The sequence below is a fragment of the Bos javanicus genome, chromosome 5 (genome assembly GCF_032452875.1).
Source record: "Bos javanicus breed banteng chromosome 5, ARS-OSU_banteng_1.0, whole genome shotgun sequence".
Lineage (NCBI taxonomy): Eukaryota > Metazoa > Chordata > Mammalia > Artiodactyla > Bovidae > Bos > Bos javanicus.
In genome coordinates, this window is record NC_083872.1 from 27,987,733 (window position 1) to 28,001,368 (window position 13,636).

Below are 13,636 nucleotides of genomic sequence, written 5' to 3' on the forward strand. Positions count from 1 at the left end.
ACACTCCAAGACTGGACAACTGCAGAAAACAAATACCCTGTTTTTTCTTTCTCACAAATAAACTGCAAGTGGAAAGGTGGAGGCAGATTTAATGACCTGCAATATTATAAAGACATATAACCCAAACACAAAATGAATGGAATTTACTAGGATCCTGATTTGGGAAAACAAAAAATAAAATACAAATAATACACAGATGTATTTCAAGGTTGAATAGATACTCCTTGATGTTAATGAACATCTAGTATTTAAGGATATATAAATGGTGGTTAGTAATTTTAGAGAGCAATTCATTTAAATTTAAATATTGAATTGTATTCTAAAGATACAACAAGATATCTGGAAATTGCTTTCCAATATATTAAGGTTAATGAGGAATTGTATGGTAGCATAGAAGAAATAAGGCTGACCATGAGATAATAATTTTTATAAAATCCACTAATAGATATTCAGAGACTCATTTACATTGCAGTTCTATGCTCCTATCTGTGGGAAATTTTTAGGGAGCAAAAAAGTCATATTTAACTTCTGTAATTAATGACAAATACTAAATTATAGGAAAAGCAATAGGTATTTTGCTTTCTGGGATCTCTGGCTAGTGAGTGAAACACCATGGGAGAAGAACTCTACATTTCACAACGAGCATTACATGGAGAACCTTTGTGTGAGTTGCTGACTAACTCCCAGCTCAGTGAGTTGAGACTAGTCTTACTATACTCAGAGCTGTCAAAGCTGGAAGGCAGGAGAAATTTTCCCTGACTAAAGGAAACCAAATATGCAATCTTCACATTTTACAACTTTTCTAATAAACCAGATGTGATCTCACTCTTTGTAAAGCCTGGCCCTTCCCAACCTGCAGGCTCACCTTCCAGGACTGAGCCCAGCCCATTTTCTCCATATATAAGCTGCTGCTGGGAAGCTCCTCTTACAGACCTGCTCCTCTCAGCTCTGCACTGCACCCCTCGCTCCTTCCTCAGTCTCTGCTTCTTCAGGAACCATGTCTTGCAAATCCACCGTGAAGACCCAAAGCATCAGCCGCAGGGGCTTCAGTGCCGGCTCAGCCAGACTCCCTGGGGTGTGCCGCTCTGGCTTCAGCAGCGTGTCCCTGTCCCGCTCCAGGGGCAGTGGCGGCCTCGCTGGAGTGTGTGGAGGAGCTGGCTTTGGCAGCCGCAGCCTCTATGGCCTGGGGGGCTCCAAGAGGATCTCCATCGCAGGGGGCAGCTGTGTCATTGGTGGTGGCTATGGCGGCAGAATTGGAGTTGGCTATGGCTTCGGAGGTGGAGCCGGGAGTGGATTTGGTTTTGGTGCTGGGGCTGGTAGTGGCTTTGGGCTCGGTGGTGGAGCTGGCTTCGGAGGTGGCTTCGGTGGTCCTGGCTTCCCTGTGTGCCCCCTGGAGGCATCCAAGAGGTCACCGTCAACCAGAGTCTCCTGACTCCCCTCAACCTGCAAATCGACCCCACCATCCAGCGGGTGAGGACTGAGGAGCGGGAGCAGATCAAGACCCTCAACAACAAGTTTGCCTCCTTCATCGACAAGGTGAGCTGGGAGCATCTGCCCTAGTGGGGATTGCAGAGTGCCCAAGAGAGCCAACTACGAGACCTGTTCTACCGGAGGGGAGACTCGGGGGAGAGGAGGGTGGGACTCAGGCGAGCTCTCCAGTGGGATACAGGACAGGCTACATGTGGACCCCAAGTAGAAGGTGATGGAAATCATTTATAACTACTCATCCCTCACATGGCCCCATTCCTGCCAAGGAAATAGTCACAGTTCTTGACAATCCTGAAGGAAAGAACAGAAAATAAGAGAATGCAATGAGATGGCTTGATCTTCTGGATGGTCCTAGAAAGTTAAAAGGGTATTGCAGTGGAAACTGCATTTGAGTCATAGATGGATGCTGGATGGAGGAAAGAAAGCAAAAAACAAAAGGGAATTTGAGGGGAAACAACTCAAGTATATATCCATAGGAATACTCACCTGTAGAACCAGAAAATGAGCCATAAGGGACTTTGTATCAGCCGGATTCATGCACTATATGGGAAACAAGATTAAATTCAATCATTATAGAATTGGAATCTAATCATTAGATTATAAACATCTGATATCCCTTTAACTGAGGCATGTGCTTTGTAAAAGCTCTGTGCAATAGGAGAAAAATGCTATGATAAAATACATTTGTGCTTGTTCTTGTCACGAGGAAGACAGGAAGGGTTGAAAGTCACTGACTGACAGTCTCCATAAGTGAGAGGGAGGGAACATCTGACAGCTCCCTGGGGAAACTTGGCCATGAGATCTGTGTGGTGTGAAGCTAAAGAGTCAGGGGAGCAGAACTGTCAGCCTCTGTACAGGCTCTGGAGCAGCCCAGCACCACCAGACCACCAGATCGGCCTGGGGACTTGTCAACTCACAGATAACCATCTTGTTTCCCTGCAGGTCCGATTCCTGGAGCAGCAGAACAAGGTCCTGGACACCAAGTGGACCTTGCTGCAGGAGCAGGGCACCAGGACTGTGAGGCAGAACCTGGAGCCTTTGTTCGAGCAGTACATCAACAACCTCAGGAGACAGCTGGATAGTATCCTTGGGGAGAGAGGCCGCCTGGACTCGGAGCTCAGGGGGATGCAGGACACGGTGGAGGACTTCAAGAACAAGTGAGTGACAGGAGAGAAAACACCTTAGATTCCTGAAGCCCACACTTCAGTCTGTTAGATGACCAGGTCCAAATGAGGGCATGATTCTTAATAAAACATGTCAGTAGACATGACATTACAGTTGTTACTAAACACAAACCCTGAAGAACAAAAGGGCCATAAAAGTTGAATGGGAAGAGTAATGGAGTAAAGAAATTAGAAACCACAAATTACAACCTTCAGGCTTATTGACAGAAGTCTCATTTGTATATATCCATTCTGGGAAGTGGAGATCCCAGGCTGCTTTTTCTTGTATCATCTTCACCCCTGACTCAATTGGATTTTATTCCTTTTAATTCCAGATACGAAGATGAAATCAACAAACGCACAGCAGCAGAGAATGAGTTTGTGAAGTTGAAGAAGGTGAGATTGAGTCAGATCAGGGGTTCATGGCCCTTTCCTGAAGGAGAGGGTTCTGAGAAAAGAATCACTGAGGAGACTAAAACAGGAGCAGACTGTGTAGGGGGGCTCATCTGATCCCAGGCTGTTTGCTTCTTCCCCAGGATGTGGATATTGCCTACATGAACAAGGTTGAACTACAAGCCAAAGTAGATGCTCTCACAGATGAGATCAACTTCCTAAGAACCTTCTATGATGCTGTAAGTATCTCTCCACATTCTGTTTTATTGCCTTTAAAAAGATTTGTGAGGAGTGGAATATCTCTGGTCTGCTGCTGCTGCTGCTAAGTCACTTCAGTCGTGTCTGACTCTGTGCGACCCCATAGACGGCAGCCCACCAGGCTCCCCCGTCCCTGGGATTCTCCAGGCAAGAACACTGGAGTGGGTTGCCATTTCCTTCTCCAGTGCATGAAAGTGAGAAGTGAAAGTGAAGTCATTCAGTCATGTCTGACTCCTAGCGACCCCATGGACTGCAGCCCACCAGGCTCCTCTGTCCATGGGATTCTCCAGGCCAGAGTACTGGAGTGGGTTGCCTTTGCCTAGGTACCTCTAAACATCATGACCAAAGATAATCGGATGATCTCTTGTTCTGCAGGAACTGGCTCAGATGCAAACCCACATCTCAGACACTTCTGTGGTCCTCTCCATGGACAACAACCGCAACCTGGACCTGGACAGCATCATCGCTGAAGTCAAAGCCCAATATGAGGAGATTGCTCAGAGGAGCCGGGCTGAGGCTGAGTCCTGGTACCAGTCCAAGGTGAGTGGTGAGGCGGCAGCTGATGAAGAATCCCTGTGCCTCCTCTGTGAACATCAATGAGGCTGTAGACTTCAGTGCGGAACCTATAACTAAGAAGTGGGGGACCTCTCAGGGTAGACCTTTTGGGTAATTATGCCGGAGTCTCGTAGGTCAAAGAACCCAAGTTAAGATGAAAGCTAATGTAGTTCAAGGTGAGTGACTTTTGTTTTAGCTTTATTTCAATGTTGACTCTCAGCAAGAGTACAGAACATTGCTTGTCCTGAAGAGAACCAGTCAGTCAGTGGTCTTACCAAGAATGATGTGTGATTAGTGAAGAGCGTCAACGACCTAGTAACACTAGTTTTCTTTAAATGTCTTATGGAAAACCATTAGATTCTATTTTGAAAACCTTGATTAGTGTCCTGTGAAGCCCATGGACAGCCCCCTTGTCTCCCTCTGGTTCACAGTACGAGGAGCTGCGGGTGACGGCGGGCAGACACGGGGATGACCTGCGCAACACCAAGCAGGAGATCTCTGAGATCAACCGAGTGATCCAGAGGCTGAGATCTGAGATTGACCACGTCAAGAAGCAGGTACAGTGGGGACCATGGAAGAGAAAAGCATTCTTTCCTTCCTAGACCATCAGGTATCATCAACCATCATGTGGGAAATTTCTGGGAACTGAGGGAAAAGCAGGGAGAGAAGGCCATGTATTTCCTTTCTGGGAGAGTTTCCCCAGGTTAGAGAGATGGAGCCCAACTCAAGAGCAGGAAACAAACTCAAGATAGGCCGAATCTCTACTGGTCACTGGGACAAAGGTACAGTCTACAGGCATTGAAATGAGATTCCACAAGGGGAGTGATTGAGTTGATAATTCAAGATGCAAGTTGACAAAGAAGAGTTTAGGACAGAAAGTGTGGAGAAGAATGCTGCATATGTGCTCAGATTCATTATAAAAGAATCTGAGAAAAGACACAGGAAAAATGAGGGTTGTCCAAAACTGTGAAGAGGAAGGAAGGCAAAGTCTTGACAGCTTAAGAAGAAATCATCTCCTCACTGAGGATGTTTGTGGCTTTCTATAAGTTAATGTACATCCATATGAACTTACCGAAACTGTCAACATTCAACACAAGTCAGTGGGTCCATTTCTTCCTTTGTTCCCTGGTCTTTGGTCTGCTGTGGTATTGTCCAGCCCCATCATCATTTGGGTGGTTAACACAGAAGGGAATAGAATTTCTCAAGGTGCTCCTAGAATAGTTAAGGTTTGCAGCACCGAGAAAAACTGGACAAAACAAATCAAACCTCCATTTCCACGAGATCTGGGCTCTAGAGCTCTTCCTCACTGGGAAAGTAGAACTATGTTTCCTCTCCCCTGGAGTCCAGATTCAGGTTTCTTTGCCCTCCTCTCCTCTAGTGTGCCAGCCTGCAATCCGCCATCGCCGATGCCGAGCAGCGTGGGGAGCTGGCCCTCAAGGACGCCAGGAACAAGCTGGCTGACCTGGAGGATGCCCTGCAGAAGGCCAAGCAGGACATGGCCCGGCTGCTGAAGGAGTACCAGGAGCTCATGAATGTCAAGCTGGCCCTGGACGTGGAGATTGCCACCTACAGAAAGCTGCTGGAAGGCGAGGAGTGCAGGTGAGTAACTCACACAGCCTCCACAATCATCTGGCTCCATCTCCAAGAAGTCCTGCCAATGAGCCCAAGTGGAAGGCGCTCTAGCGGTGGTCATAGTGCTACTCCCAGGACAGCACTGAGAAGGCAGGGTCCAGGGGACTCTCCTCACACGGAGGTTTCCCATGCGGGGCCAGCTGTGGCTCTGGGTCTCATCGTGGCTGTGTCTTCTCTCTCCTAGGCTGAGTGGGGAAGGCGTTGGACAAGTCAACATCTGTAAGTACCTTCACCTGCCCCCATCCCATGCCCTTGTGTCCCTTTGACTGGATGCTGTGTGGCAGAGTGAGCTCACCATCTTGTCCTGACCTTGTCCCTTTGCCTCCACAGCCGTGGTCCAGTCCACTGTCTCTGGTGGCTATGGTGGTGCTGGTGGCTATGGTGGTGCCAGCGGTCTCAGCAGTGGCTTAGGCGTGAGTGGAGGAAGTGGCTACTCCTACAGCAGCGGTCACAGCCTTGGAGGTGGCTTCAGTTCTGGCAGTGGCAGAGCCATAGGGTGTGGCTTCGGCTCCTCTGGGGGCAGCAGTTCCACCATCAAATACACCACCACCACCTCCTCCTCCAGCAGGAAGGGCTACAAGCACTGAAGTCCTGTCATGGGCTCAAGCTCCCACAATGTCTCAGGCTCCCTCTCCAGCTTCACCACCCTCTCCTCTAGTTGCTTCCTATCTTCTACTCTCTTCATCTCTTACTTTAATTTAGAACTGAAGTTATTGACTGCCTTCATCTCCCTCTGCCAATACCTGCTCTACCTGAGCTTCCACTGTTCACCATTGGAAATTAACTATTTGGTCCTAGTCCAGACAGGGAATCCTCCTTGCTTTCCACTGGCCCAGGAAGTCCCGTCTCAGAGGTGTTGTGATCCTCCATTTCAGTGATTGTGAAAGCAGAAGTGACTGGTTCTTTGATGTACAGGGTCTGTATCTCTGTGTTGCTTCCTCTGCTCTTTGCTCACTTGTATTGCTAAATAAAGCAGATTTACCATATAATGTGTGGTTTCACATAGCTTTTCTTTGTCGCCAATGGATCTTGAGGTTTTCATCTGATAAATGCCTTCCCAGGAGTGAAGCATACTCCCAGTCCCCGTTGTGCTTCACTCTCTTCCTTTAGAGAATTTCAACAGACAGCAATTTAACATCCTGATGCCAGGAGTCCTCCGAGAACAGCTTGGCATGTGGAATGGGAGGGATCTGGGTCCATCACAGTAAAGTCTGGTTTTACTGCTCAGATTAGGTCTCAGCAGTTTAGTTTCTCTGACTTGTCTCTATGATTCTACCTCCTTCTGCCACAGTAGTTATCCATATTCCTCAGAGAATCATATTACAGTCTAATTAGATCAGAAGAACACTGACCAGAGTGTAAGATGTCTGATTTATATTTTAAATTGCCTTATGACCATAAGCCTGACAACATGTATCAGGTGTAATTTAAAAGTATATACTTCTGAACTGAAAGTATGCTTTTAGCAATGTATCCTGAGGAAACAGTACAAATGCAAGGACTTGTACTTCTGGGATATGAATCCCAATAAAGTTTCACCTGGGAAATAATGGAAACATTGGTTAATTTCCAGGATCTACAGACTCAGAAACAAAATGCAGGTGCTGATTTTTTTAAGTATGGAGACAAAATAGGAATGGGAAGGCCTTTTTCCTCACCCCAAAAGCCTCTCAGAGAGACTCAAAGAGGTCGAGTCTTTGCCACTCCAAAGACATGGCCTTGCATTCTCTCTCAGCTGTGTCTTGGCTTCCTTTGACTTTCTGAATGGGTAAGGAAATTCTCATGATACAGTGCAAGGTTGGTCTGAGAGTCAGGCAATGTTCCTGAGATTTAGTAATTGTTTCCAGTCTGTTTTGTCTGCAGCCCTAATCTCAGATGATGTCTCTGGAGAATCCACCTAATACCATGCAAGTTCTCTTCTGAAGAATCGAGGAGATATGTCTGATTCCACAAATGGGGAGGAGTGTAAGCAAAGGCGATTCTGGAGCATCTTTCAGTGGCAAAAAGTGAAGAAATAGTCACAGAAGACACTGAAAGAGCTCTTAGTAGACAAACTGAAACTTCTTGAGCCATACATAAATAGATAAATAAATAATATTTGGATTAAAGCCCAACTATTAAATAATTATTCACGATATCTACATCGAGAAAACAGACTGGCAGGGTTCCTCAAAACTTTCTAAGTCATGAAGACAAGGAAAATCTGAAAACTCTGTTAAGCCAGGAAGGGTCTAAGGAGACACAATGACTAAATGAAACATAGTTATTATGGAAAACGTTAAGGCAAGGGGTTCAAGTATCATCTGTATTTTTTACTAATTTTCATATAAAATTATAAAACAAACAAGGTAAAGAAAGAGACAGAGTCACAAAGAAACAGAAAGACAGTTGGAGGGACAGAGATACAGAGAAATCATTGAATGGCTAATGATAAAACAATAATATTGACAATCTCATGTTGGTTTTAACTCCAGTAAACTGTATTTTTTTAATCTGTGCACTTCCTAAATGTTTTGATGTTGAACCTTGTTATTGCAAAAGAGAAAGTGTGTTCCCCATGATGTCCTCACTGTATGACATCTGAAATTAAATGTGGTTACTATTTTGGTAGTAAGGAAGAAAAGGATCAATCTCTTGATTAACGTGCATGAGATTAAAGCTTTCAGATTGATTTCTTTTGCTCTTTGAGGGCTGAATAGGAAGAAACATTTTTTCTGTTGAAACAGTAAAGTCTTGCTTTTGAAGTAAGGAAGGACTTGGCAGTACCAAAGGTTGTTAGATACTAGATTTGACTCCTAAGGAGGCTAGTCAATTGCTTCCTCCAGTACGGGGTCAAAGTACCTGGAAAATACAGAAAATACATCTTTTTCATAACAATCTCAAATAGAAGAACTTTTCCTACTTAGAAGCTATATCCAAAGCTCACCTTACCTGAATCTTCTGTGATCCAGGATGATCACTTGTGAGCCATACAAGGTAGATTCTAGCTATGTTGGCTAGAATCCTCAGCACAGACTAATGAATGACATCACAGTTCGTGGGGGCACAGACTGTGGCACAAGCAGAAGAGGGAACATTTCCAAAGGTCTTGAAAGCAGATTGGTCTTCTCTGCCCGCTGCATGCCCCAGTAAGCATTTCCTACAGACTCTGTGCTAACTATCTCTTCATCATACTTGTCCTTGAGAATAGCTAACAGTAGACCTCAGGATGGGAGGAAAAAGGTGTTGAGGAGTCCGTCTTTGAGAGCAACTGGATATCTTGGACCATGACTTTCTCTAGGTCATCTCTTCTCTTCAAGGCTGTCACCTTGAAGACTCCAGGGATCTCCCTTCAACACTAGAAAGGGAGTTCAGTTCAGTTCAATTCAGTCACTCAGTCATGTCCGACTCTTTGCGACCCCATGAATCGCAGCACACCAGGCCTCCCTGTCCATCACCAACTCCCAGAGTTCACTCAAACTCATCGAGTTGGTGATGCCATCCAGCAATCTCATCCTCTGTTGTCCCCTTCTTCTCCCACCCCCAACCCCTCCCAGCATCAGGGTCTTTTCTAATGAGTCAACTCTTCGCATGAGGTGGCCAAAGTATTGGAGTTTCAGCTTCAGCATCAGCCCTTCCAATGAACCCCAGGACTGATCTCCTTTAGGATGGACTGGTTGGATCTCCTTGCAGTCCAAGGGACTCTCAAGAGTCTTCTCCAACACCACAGTTCAAAAGCATCAATTCTTCAGCGCTCAGCTTTCTTCACAGTCTAACTCACATCCATACATGACCACTGGAAAAGCCATAGCTTTGACTAGACAGACCTTTGTTGGCAAAGTAATGTCTCTGCTTCTGAATATGCTATCTAGGTTGGTCATAACTTTCCTTCCAAGGAGTAAGCGTCTTTTAATTTCATGGCTGAAATCACCATCTGCAGTGATTTTGGAGCCCAGAAAAATAAAGTCTGACACTGTTTCCACTGTTTCTCCATCTATCTGCCATGAAGTGATGGGACCAGATGCCATGATCTTAGTTTTCTGAAAGTTGAGATTTAAGGAATTTTTTCACTTTCCTCTTTCACTTTCATCAAGAGGCTTTTTAGTTCCTCTTCACTTTCTGCCATAAGGGTGGTGTCATCTACATATCTGAGGTTATTGATATTTCTTCCAGCAATCTTGAGTCCAGCTTGTGCTTCTTCCAGCCCAGTGTTTCTCATGATGTACTCTGCATAGAAGTTAAATAAGCAGGGTGACAATATACAGCCTTGAGGTACTCCTTTTCCTATTTGGAACCAATCTGTTGTTCCATGTCCAGTTCTAACTGTTGCTTCCTGACCTGCATACAGGTTTCTCAAGAGGCAGGTCAGGTGGTCTGGTATTCCCATCTCTTTCAGAATTTTCCACAGTTTATTGTGATCCACACAGTCAAAGGCTTTAGCATAGTCAATAAAGCAGAAATAGATGTTTTTCTGGAACTCTCTTGCTTTTTTGATGATCCAGCAGATGTTGGCAATTTGATCTCTGGTTCCTCTGCCTTTCCTAAAAGCAGCTTGAACATCTGGAAGTTTGCGGTTCACATACTGCTGAAGCCTGGCTTGGAGAATTTTGAGCATTACTTTACTAGTGTGTGAGATGAGTGCAATTGTGTGGTAGTTTGAGCATTCTTTGGCATTGCCTTTCTTTGGGACTGGAATGAAAGCTGACCTTTTCCAGTCCTGTGGCCACTGCTGAGTTTTTCAAATTTGCTGGCATATTGAGTGCAGCACTTTCACAGCATCTTTCTGGATTTGAAATAGCTCAACTGGAATTCCATCCCCTCCACTAGCTTTGTTCGTAGTGATGCTTTCTAAGGCCCACTTGACTTCAAATTCCAGGATGTCTGGCTCTAGGTGAGTGATCACACCATCGTCATTGTCTGGGTCATGAAGATCTTTTTTGTACAGTTCTGTGTATTCTTGCCACCTTTTCTTAATATCTTCTGCTTCTGTTAGGTCCATACCATTCCTGTCCTTTATCGAGCCCATCTTTGCATGAAATGTTCCCTTGGGATCTCTAATTTTCCTGAAGAGATCTCTAGTCTTTCCCATTCTGTTGTTTTCCTCTATTTCTTTGCATTGATTGCTGAGGAAGGCTTTCTTATCTCTCCTTGCTATTCTTTGGAACTCTGGATTCAGATGCTTATATCTTTCCTTTTCTCCTTTGCTTTTTGCTTCTTCTTTTCACAGCTATTTGTAAGGCCTCCTCAGACAGCCATTTTGATTTTTTGCATTTCTTTTCCATGGGGATGGTCTTGATCCCTGTCTCCTGAACAATGTCGTGAACCTCCATCCATAGTTCATCAGGCACTCTGTCTATCAGATCTAGTCCCTTAAATCTATTTCTCACTTCCACTGTATAATCATAAGGGATTTGATTTAGGTCAAACCTGAATGGTCTAGTGGTTTTCCCCACTTTCTTCAATTTTAGTCTGAATTTGGCATTAAGGAGTTCATGATCTGAGCCACAGTCAGCTCCCGGTCTTGTTTTTGCTGACTGTATAGAGCTTCTCCATCTTTGACTGCAAAGAATGTAATCAATCTGATTTTGGTGTTGACCATCTGGTGATGTCCATGTGTAGAGTCTTCTCTTGTATTGTTGGAAGAGGGTGTTTGCTATGACCAGTGCGTTCTCTTGGCAAAACTCTATTAGCCTTTGTCCTGCTTCATTCCGTATTCCAAGGCCAAATTTGCCTGTTACTCCAGGTGTTTCTTGACTTCCTACTTTTGCATTCCAGTCCCCTGTAATGAAAAGGACATCTTTTTTGGGTGTTAGTTCTAAAAGGTCTTGTAGGTCTTCACAGAACCGTTCAACTTTAGCTTCTTCAGCGTTACTGGTCGGGGCATAGGCTTGGATTACCGTGATATTGAATGGTTTGCCTTGAAAACAAACAGATAATTCTGTCATTTTTTAGATTGCATCCAAGTACTGCATTTCAGACTCTTTTGTTGACCATAATGGCTATTCCATTTCTTCCATTTCTTCCAAGGGATTCCTGCCCACTATATCTATATAGTAGATATAATGGTCATCTGAATTAAATTCACCCATTCCAGTCCATTTTAGTTCGCTGATTCCTAGAATGTCAACATTCACTCTTGCCATCTCCTGTTTGACCACTTCCAGTTTGTTTTGATTCATGAACCTGACATTCCAGGTTCCTATGCAATACTGCTCTTTACAGCATCGGACCTTGCTTCTATCACCAGTCCCATCCACAACTGGGTATTGTTTTTGCTTTGGCTCCATCCCTTCATTCTTTCTGGAGTTATTTCTCTACTGATCTCCAGTAGCATATTGGGCACCTAGCGACCCGGGGAGTTCCCCTTTCAGTATCCTATCATTTTGCCTTTTCATATTGTTCATGGGGTTCTCAAGGCAAGAATACTGAAGTGGTTTGCCATTCCCTTCTCCAGCAGACCACATTCTGTCAGACCTCTCCACCATGACCTGCCCGTCTTGGGCGGCCCCACAGGCATGGCTTAGTTTCATTGAGTTAGACAAGGCTGTGGTCCGTGTGATCAGATTAGCTAGTTTTCTGTGATTATGGTCTCAGTGTGTCTGCCATCTGATGCCCTCTCGCAACACCTACCATCTTACTTGGGTTTTTCTTACCTTGGACATGGGGTATCTCCTCACGGCTGCTCCAGCAAAGTGCAGCCGCTGCTTCTTACCTTGCATGAGAGTTATCTCCTCACAGCCACCCCTCCTGACCTTGGACATGGGGTTGCTCCTCTCGGCCGCCTCCCCTGACCTCAAAGGTGGGGTAGCTCCTCTTGGCTGCCGCCCCTGACCTCAGACATGGGGTAGCTCCTCTCAGCTGCTCCTGTGCCGATACAGCAGAAAGGAAGTAGCAGTGGGAAATCATCCTCTTTTGTCTTACAGGCAGGTCCACTCAAATGTGCCATTTTCTCCAATACTCTTATTGTCCCCAGTCTTCTCATGCAACGGTAGCAACCCCTTTTTGAAGTGCATTGCCATCCATATCTGTACTTCCTCACTTAAGAAACTTCTCTCCAACCAATGTAATCATGGAAAATCTGTTTTTCCTGCTTCTATTTGGAACCACAAGGCTAGAGTTAATCTGGAGTCTCATATTGTTGTGAAAGGGATAGATACTCAGCTGTGTCCAACTCTTTGCAACCCCATGGACTACACAGTCCATGGAATTCTCCATTCTGGAATACTGGAGTGGGAAACCTTTCCCTTCTACAGGGGAATCTTCCCAACCCAGGGATAGAACCCAGGTCTCCTACATTGCAGGCAGATTCTTCACCAGTTGAGCCACAAGGGAAGCCCAAGAATACTGGAGTGGGTACCCTATCCTTTTTCCAGTGGATCTTCCTGACCCAAGAATCAAAATGGGTCTCCTGCATTGCAGGCCAATTCTTTACCAACTGAGCTATCAGGGAAGCCCAGATATCAGGTTTGTTGTATGATAGAGCGAATAAGGAATATGCCATTCAGAGCTAAGCTTTTCAGATATAGTAAAAAGAAATATAGTTATAAAATCATCCTATATTCTCCCATTTGAATTTGAAATATATCTAAAAACTTCTGATTTAAGTATTTTCTAATATGTTTTCACATATTTCTAGATCTGTATTTTGAAAAGACTTCAAACCTAGAAGAACCCAGTAACAATGAACATCCATAGCATACAAATTCTAGCTTATAAATATCATTTCCCAATAAAAGGCACCTTAGCTACTCACAGAAATGACTGATTCCATGTCTGCTGCAAGGTAAGTACAAGGTAACCTGAGACTTCTCGTCCTTATCAACAAAGAAGCTTTCAGAACCCAATGGGGCCCTGTCAAAAGGACCCAGAAGAAAATCTGAACTCAAGTGGCATAAAATGGGACAGTTTAAGTACCCCAAAGGTTTAATGCCTGCATTGGACAGAAACATATTGAATATATTTTTTGAACTATGGATTTACAACCATACAAAACCAAAATAACATTATATTTGGAAATTATGGTGGTCCCAATTCACTGTTATGAAAATTACAAAATTATAAGAAAGAAGCACTTATTCTGCCTTTCCTGTCTGAATAAAATACATATTACTATCTAAAAAATAAACAATAAAGATTTCTTCTTTATAGATGACTCCCAACTGATAAAT

At 44.5% G+C, this 13,636-nt stretch overlaps 1 pseudogene; it reads left to right on the top strand.

Annotated features, from left to right (window-relative positions):
• Positions 1 to 916: 916 nt before the first annotated feature.
• Positions 917 to 6,478, top strand: LOC133247341 (keratin, type II cytoskeletal 6A-like; annotated as a pseudogene).
• Positions 6,479 to 13,636: the final 7,158 nt, after the last annotated feature.